Below are 9070 nucleotides of genomic sequence, written 5' to 3'. Positions count from 1 at the left end.
TTCAAACCAAACCTCCGCCCAGGTAGTTCATTAAGTTATCTTGGTTCTACTTACTACTTTGTCACTCATCTCTCACAATGAACACTTCCCAATCCATGTCTACATTGGCGAGGCAAAATTAAACTTATGCGGTGGTGACAAAGGTATATGGTTCAAACCTACCTCAATGAACTACTAGGTAACTGCATAGCCATCTAGCAACAATAAATCCTATGCGGTGGTTTTCAAAGTTGGCTTTCTAGATAAAGCTATTTGAGACGAACATTTTGGCAGTGGTTTCATCGAATTTGGATCAACGGTTAAAAAGTTATGGCTATCCGAAGTTTAGGGGCTAAACTGAAATTTACAGGGACTTGACTGAGAGTTTTATTCGCGACCAGGTCCCTGGCCACGTGGCGGCTTCCGGGTGGCTGAGCAGCGTTCGCGGCTTAGGCTAAACGGCGAACGGCCACTAAATAAGCAAAACCCTATGCGGTGGCTAATAAAAAACCATTGATTTAACCAAAACCGTTTGGTTTAAGTAAACCGGATTAACCGATCTAAAAAAACACTAAACTAAATCGATCTTAGAGAGAAAAAAACGAACAGCGAGAGAGCGGTTTGCTCACCTTGACGACGACGACGACGACGACGTACAGGGCGACGGCAGCGCTGGCTTCGGGAGGTGGCGGGACGGCGACTGCGGTGGTCCTTGGCGGCGGGGAAGGAGATGGGGAGACCGGGCGCAGTGTGGGCGGCGCGCTGGTGGGGTCGGCGGGCGGTGGGATGGCCAACGAGGAGCTGAGGGAGGCGGCAGAGCTCCGGTGCTCCGGCAAGGACGCGGGTCATCGGGGCGGCGGTTCCAGCGAGACCTAGGCGGCGAAAACATGTCAACCGGATGGACACGTACTCGGGCAGTAAAAAGAAGTAGTCGGTGGAGGCCGGGGTGGCTCACGGGCGACGAAATCCTCCGGCGAACTAGCACGGCTCCGGCGAGATCCAAGTGGCTATGGCGAGCGATGCGAGGGGCGAGGGGCGACGTGGAGTGGCAGAATGGAGAGAGGAGGACGAGGGGCTTTTATAGGCGCGGGGATGGGCTGCGGAGTCGCGAGGATAAGCTCATCCGCGAGGGCTTCGCCCGGTGGTTTCGGCGTGCGGGCGCGGCTTCCTGATCCCGTGCAGGGCGAGCGGGAGGTTAGGGACGATGGGGCTGGGCCCCATGCGTCAACGGGTAGAGAGCGCAGGAGGAGCAGCGGCTCATGCGTGCGGCGCTGGCCCTCCTGGCGCTGGCCTGGCAGGCCACTGGCCCCTAGCGCTGCGGCTGGCCCATGGCCTCGCTGGCATGTGGCTGGGCCGGCTGGCCAGCGCGTGCGTGCGTTTTTTTTTTAATAAAAGTTTTTCTCTTTTTTTTACAATCAGAAAAGCAAACAAACTGAGTAATAATAAAAAACTATATAGGCATATTATATACCAAAATGCTCAGAAAAATACAGAGAATAAGATGAACTATTTTCCAAGTTCAACTAAATTCCATAAAAATTCATAAAAGTCAAACAGTGCTACTGTTGCATTTAAAATCAATAAAAATCATTTTTAAAATAGCAAAAAAAATTCAAATTTATTTTCTCCTAATTTTCCATTAAAGGGAATCATTTTACCCTTATTTCCATTTATTTTTTTTTAGGAGAAAAATATTTTGAAAAGAAACTCAAATAACTCCCAATTGGATTTGAATTTGGAATTTCAAACAACTTCAAATGGAAAATGAGTTTCAAATAACTTCAAAGTGACTTCCAATTTATTTCTTTGAAACTTCCAACTCTCTTTCTTCAAATATGAAGAAGTCATTTTATCTTCCCTCATGAACTCATTGAGTTCCTTAAAGTTTCTAAATTTGAAATATTTCAACTGAAATTCAAATCATTTTCAAACCCCTTTTCATTTCCACTAATGGAAGAAGTCATATTATCTTCACTCTAGGGTTTTGTAATGAAATGAATTTGAACTCAGGGAGATCAAAATGCAAGATGAAAAGTTTTGGGAAAGTCCTTTTATTCCCTCTCATTCAACTTTCAAAAAGTTTTCAATTTCCAATCATTTTCACACAATCAACCACACAACAATCAAACAAACAATCATAATAATTTATTTAATATAACATTCCAAAATTTAGAATTTTGGGATGTTACAAACCACCACCCTTAAAATGAATCTCGTCCTCGAGATTCGGAGAGGCTAGAAAGAAGGTTAGGTTTGGGGGTCTCCTTGAAAATCCATTCATCAACACATGGTATGGGGTGCTATCACCCTTAGAAGCATGGGCACGGTTCCAACAAAACTCATGTACTCCATATTTTTTGTTGACGGTGCCGGTCTTCTCATATTCTCCGAGATAACTCCTTCATTTTTGCTCTTCCGGTAAGGGCATGTCCTTTTCCTCAAAATCAGGAGTCCTTGCATCAAAATAGGATCCTTCTGAGACTTGACAGGTCTGGCGCCAATGCTAAACAACTATCGTAAATCTCATGGTGGTCAACAATTACTGGTTCCTCCTGCAGGAAATGGGTCTGGGATGAACCTCACAGCATAACCTACGATTGGCAACAGGTGCCTGTACAGGGTTTCCATCATCCTGCCATTCTAAGGCTTTTGGCTTGTCGTGTCGACAGTCTTCTAGGGTTTTAAGGCTCTCTGATTTTCCATCAACATATGATAGCTCACGATAGAAGTCTCCGGTATGGGGGCCAATCCATCCCGTACTTGAATCATTACCACATACGCAGATAGTGAGTCACGTATTCTAACACTTGGGCATCCTCACAAGTATTGCAGAACTTCTCTTCTCCATGAACTGGGTTCGGATAAATCTATTGGTCCTACAAGCCAAACAAAACCTGTATCGTTTCTTCACAACTCTCAGGTTTACGTAACCTCCTATGGAACGTCTGCTAATGAACTCACAGCTTCTTCCAGAATTCTTTTCTTCAACAAGATTGTGCTTGTTTCCTTATCAAATCCTGGGTCCTGTGAGTTATGGCCCACTTCAACACTTGTATATCTTTAACTCATCCTTGGAGTTACTATTGTTCCATATTCCAACATTACATCTCATTTAAATCCAATAGTACTTCATTACTTCATACTCTTGGGGTAACCATCATAACTAAAACCAAACTCCAACTCATTTGTCCAAACTCCACTCTATGGAATACATTTCCTTTTCCATTGTTCAAGTGTTCACACAGACAAGTATTGCCAAAAATGCACTGGTTCATCCATAATTCATATTCTCTTCATATCAAATCCTTTATTATACCCTTGACCACTACTCAAAACTCAAATTTCACAAGTACTCTATTACAAAAGCTGCCATCCACATAGTTTGGTATGGTCAAGCATTACTTCCATCTTTATTCATTTGCCCTACTTGAAGATGCTTCAGTCCCACTAGAATTGTGCGATGTGATCCTTCAAATCATCGATGTTTTGCTTCATCGTGGTGGCCATGAGCTTCATCTCCATCATCTCCGCTTGGACCTCTCTCAGGTATTCCTGAGTGTGACAAAGTCTTGCTTCAAGTATTTCGCCAATCTGACGTATGGCTTCCATAGCAGCTTCACGAACAGAGTCGAAGAATGTTTCTTGTGGTACTCGAGAAATGAAAAAGTATTGCCCCATAGTCTTTGGGCAAACTCCCTTCACACGGTGGAGGTGTACCTCCACATACCAAAGTTCAACTCTATTCTCCATGAAAGGATAACCCTTGTAGATTGCATCTCCTTCAAGATGAATATGCTTCATCATGTCCTTCAAGATTTTTGGGTAATCCTAACCACTAGTCAGGGTCATGATCGTTTCCGGGCCCTTGAGAAAAGACTCGTAAAGGGTTGTCATCTGCAGGCATAAGATAGAAGGGGTACTCAGTATAATGTATGTATTTCCTCAGGTGAAATGTGGTTGTTTTTCTGGGAAAAGTTTGGGGTCAGCTTGTCCATGGGTTCAAGGTTTTAGTCTGGGTGAGATAATGAGAGAGGCCCTCACAATCAACTAACAACTCATAACATTTCATATGAGATTCCAAACACCTCAACTTTTATTGCTTCATGAGCTATTACAATTCCATTTCACAACTCAACTCAACATCCCCAATGAAAATAAAAGTGCGTTCCAACTTTATTACATGCTTTATATCAAGATCTCAACTACTCTGCTCAAGCTCTCCTCGGGTCTGAACATTCTCCGGCAAAATGTCCTACTCCTTTGCAGCATAAACAAATGACTTCAGACAAATCCAGGGGCTTCCTGGTGGTTATCTTGGCTCCTTGGGTTCTTGGCTTCCTTGCTGGGCATTTGCTAGCGTAATGACCTAAATCCTTGCACCTGTAACAAGTGATTTGACTCAGGTCCTTTTCTGCAGAAATTGGGTTGTTCTAGGGATACATGCTCTTTCTCTTCCTGGACTTCTTTGTTCCGATCAATTCTTCTATCTCATGTGGATCAAACTCCACTTCTTCTATCGGGAAGTCTCCCAGATACTCTTGGTTTTCCTTCATGCAATATTGTGAAAAATGTCCTTCTTCTCCACATGAATAGCAAGCATTGGAATAAAATCGGTTTAGGCTTTCTCCATCAGGGTCGTCAACATCTTCTTTCATCATCTATTGGGTCCAAGGGTTTTGGGATGAGATAAGAGGGATAGAGAGATAAGCACAATACACACACTATTGTTTTGAAAATAAGTTTTATTTGTGGCTATCGGGAAAAACATCAAACGGTCAAGCCTTTGTGTATCCGTGCCATCCCTGGATCGGTATGCTGGCACACACAGTACATCAACGTATATATCAAAGTGCAATCACATGTATAAATAACGTAAAACTGATATATACCTCATAAGTCTCAGCGGAAACAAACATAAGGGTGTGGAGTCCATCAACGCCAATGGCAAGTTGAGTGTAGACCGTAACCCTACAACGTAACTCTTACTCGTCTTAAAAAAATCCCTGCAACATAAGATGTTGCAGCCCTGTAGGTCAGTACATTGAATGTACTGGCAAGTCACATCATAAGAATAATGAACCTATTTGTACATGCAATTTGGCTGGTGGAAGGCTCTAAGTTTAGTTTTTGCATAAAGCTAGTTTTTCCCTAGAATAAAAGATATTATTCTACCACTACTGTATAGAATAGGATGAGTTGGTAAACCCAACTTAATCCATTCCCAAAGTTTCATTTAAAACCCAACTGTTTAATTAAGAGTGATGAGATCTCCCAGCATTTCCACTACTAGATGCTCAAGTTGTCCGTAACCGGGGACACGGCTAATCGATTAGGTTTTAACACTCTGCAGAGGTTTGCACACTTTTCCCCACAAGACTCGATCGCCTCCCTAGAAGTTCTCGCACTGCCTAGCGCTTGAGAACGGGATGACCGAGACATAGTCTTTCGAAAATGTTCCCCCTTAACCCACGGATAGGCCGGTACACCTACATCATTCTACATCTGCTAGCCCATCCCGGAAGGGGTCACACTAACTACTCAACTAAGCCAGAGCCCATATTGGCTTGTGGTTGCACACGTAAGCTTCTAGACATGAGAATATGATTGATCTCTTTGAGCCTGGGCGGACGGACCACTAGTGGTGCACCACCATGGATTTCCCATGCATGCTCCCACTGTACTTCGCCAGCATTCAAACCAAACCTCTGCCCAGGTAGTTCATTAAGTTATCTTGGTTCTACTTACTACTTTGTCACTCATCTCTCACAATGAACACTTCCCAATCCACGTCTACATTGGCGAGGCAAAATTAAACTTACGCAGTGGTGACAAAGGTATATGGTTCAAACCTACCTCAATGAACTACTAGGTAACGGCATAGCCATCTAGCAACAATAAATCCTACCATGCAATCCTACCACAAAAGGACTAAGTGCATAATGTAAACATAGGTAATTGAAAGAATGGTCAAATGTGAACTTGCCTCGTAACAGTTGATGAAGATTATATCGCTCTCGGAACTTTACTTAATAGAACTATTCATCACTCTCCGATGAAAATCTATAAAGTCAACATTGAATTTGCATAAGCAATCATTTCAAAGAACCAAGAAGAACATGCAAAGTAAAAAGTCTTGGAAAAACCAAATGAACATACAACACACTTAACTATCACAAAATATTCTAAGTGCAACACAACATAGGCATGTGGTTCAGAATTTTTGGCGTGAAGCATAGTGCATACAAGGCATACGAGTAAAACTACTATGGACAGATCCTAAGTGTGTGAAAATTAGTGTGACAATGGTCCAGGTGATAGGGTTTGGCAACGGTGACACGGTGCAAAAAGAATCACATTAATCGGAGCTACGGTTTAGGAGATATGGCCAATTGAAGTTTGAATTCAAATCTGAATAAAGTTGAAATTTTAATTTGGCCAAAAGTTTTCAAAGTTGGCTTTCTGGATAAAGCTATTTGAGACGAACATTTTGGCACTGGTTTCATCGAATTTGGATAAATGGTTAAAAGTTGTGGCTATCCGAAGTTTAGGGGCTAAACTGAAATTTATAGGGACTTGACTGTGAGATTTTATTCGCGACCAGGTCCCTGGCCACGTGGTGGCGTCCGGGTGGCTGAGCAGCGTTCGTGGCTTAGGCTAAACGGCGAACGGCCACTAAATAAGCAAAACCCTATGCGGTGGCTAATAAAAAAACCATCGATTTAACCAAAACCGTTCGGTTTAAGTAAACCGGATTAACCGATCTAAAAAACACTAAACTAAACCCGATCTTAGAGAGAAAAAACGAACAGCGAGAGAGCGGTTCGCTCACCTTGACGACGACGACGTACAGGGTGACGGCGGCGCTGGCTTTCGGCGGTGGCGGGACGGCGACTGTGGTGGTCCTTGGCGGCGGGGAAGCAGATGGGGAGACCGGGTGCAGCGTGGGCGGCGCGCTGGTGGGGTCGGCGGGCGGTGGGGTGGCCAGCGACGAGCTGAGGGAGGCGGCGGAGCCCCGGTGCTCCGACGAGGACGCAGGTCATCGGGGCGGCGGTTCCGGCGAGACCTAGGCGGCGAAAACATGTCAACCGGATGGACACGTACTCGGGCAGTAAAAAGAAGTAGTCGGTGGAGGCCGGGGTGGCTCACGGGCGACGAAATCCTCCGGCGAACTAGCACGGCTCCGGAGAGATCCAAGTGGCTACGGCGAGCGATGCGAGGGGCGAGGGGCGACGTGGAGTGGCAGAATGGAGAGAGGAGGACGAGGGGCTTTTATAGGCGCGGGGAGGGGTTGCGGAGTCGCGAGGATAAGCTCATCCACGAGGGCTTTTCCCGGCGGTTTCGGCGTGCGGGCGCGGCTTCCTGATCCCGTGCAGGGCGAGCGGGAGGTTAGGGACGATGGGGCTGGGCCCCATGCGTCAGCGGGTAGTGAGCGCAGGAGGAGCAGCGGCTCGTGCGTGCGGCGCTGGCCCTCCTGGCGCTGGCCTGGCAGGCCACTGGCCCCTAGCGCTGCGGCTGGCCCATGGCCTCCCTGGCATGTGGCTGGGACGGATGGCCAGCGCGTGCGTGCGTTTTTTTTAATAAAAGTTTTTCTCTTTTTTTACAATCAGAGAAGCAAACAAACTGAGTAATAATAAAAAAACTATATAGGCATATTATATACCAAAATGCTCAGAAAAATACAAAGAATAAGATGAACTATTTTCCAAGTTCAACTAAATTCCATAAAAATTCATAAAAGTCAAACAGTGCTACTGTTGCATTTAAAATCAATAAAAATCATTTTTTAAATAGCAAAATGATTTCAAATTTATTTTCTCCTAATTTTCCATTGAAGGGAATCATTCTACCCTTATTTCCATTTATTATTTTTTAGGAGAAAAATATTTTGAAAAGAAACTCAAATAACTCCCAATTGGATTTGAATTTGGAATTTCAAACAACTTCAAATGGAAAATGAGTTTCAAATAACTTCAAAGTGACTTCCAATTTATTTCTTTGAAACTTCCAACTCTCTTTCTTCAAATATGAAGAAGTCATTTTATCTTCCCTCATGAACTCATTGAGTTGCTTAAACTTTCTAAATTTGAAATATTTCAACTGAAATTCAAATCATTTTCAAACCCCTTTTCATTTCCACTAATGGAAGAAGTCATATTATCTTCACTCTAGGGTTTTGTAATGAAATGAATTTGAACTCAGGGAGATCAAAATGCAAGATGAAAAGTTTTGGGAAAGTCCTTTTATTCCCTCTCATTCAACTTTCAAAAAGTTTTCAATTTCCAATCATTTTCACACAATCAACCACACAACAATCAAACAAACAATCATAATAATTTATTTAATATAACATTCCAAAATTTAGAATTTTGGGATGTTACAAACTACCACCCTTAAAATGAATCTCTTCCTCGAGATTCGGAGAGGCTAGAAAGAAGGTTAGGTTTGGGGGTCTCCTTGAAAATCCATTCATCAACACATGGTATGGGGTGCTACCACCCTTAGAAGCATGGGCACGGTTCCAACAAAACTCATGTACTCCATCTTTTTTGTTGACGGTGCCGGTCTTCTCATATTCTCCGAGATAACTCCTTCATTTTTGCTCTTCCGGTAAGGGCATGTCCTTTTCCTCAAAATCAGGAGTCCTTGCATCAAAATAGGATCCTTCTGAGACTTGACAGGTCTGGCGCCAATGCTAAACAACTATCGTAAATCTCATGGTGGTCAACAATTACTGGTTCCTCCTGCAGGAAATGGGTCTAGGATGAACCTCACAGCATAACCTACAATTGGCAACAGGTGCCTGTATAGGGTTTCCATCATCCTGCCATTCTAAGGCTTTTGGCTTGTCGTGTCGACAGTCTTCTAGGGTTTTAAGGCTCTCTGGTTTTCCATCAACATATGATAGCTCACGATAGAAGTCTCCGGTATGGGGGCCAATCCATCCCGTACTTGAATCATTACCACATACGCAGATAGTGAGTCACGTATTCTAACACTTGGGCATCCTCACAAGTATTGCAGAACTTCTCTTCTCCACGAACTGGGTCCGGATAAATCTATTGGTCCTGCAAGCCAAACAAAACCTGTATCG

Source organism: Triticum urartu, chromosome 1A (genome assembly GCF_056163025.1).
Source record: "Triticum urartu cultivar PI428250 chromosome 1A, HENAU_Tu73, whole genome shotgun sequence".
In the NCBI taxonomy this organism is placed as follows: domain Eukaryota; kingdom Viridiplantae; phylum Streptophyta; class Magnoliopsida; order Poales; family Poaceae; genus Triticum; species Triticum urartu.
Note: the sequence above shows the minus strand (reverse complement) of the source record.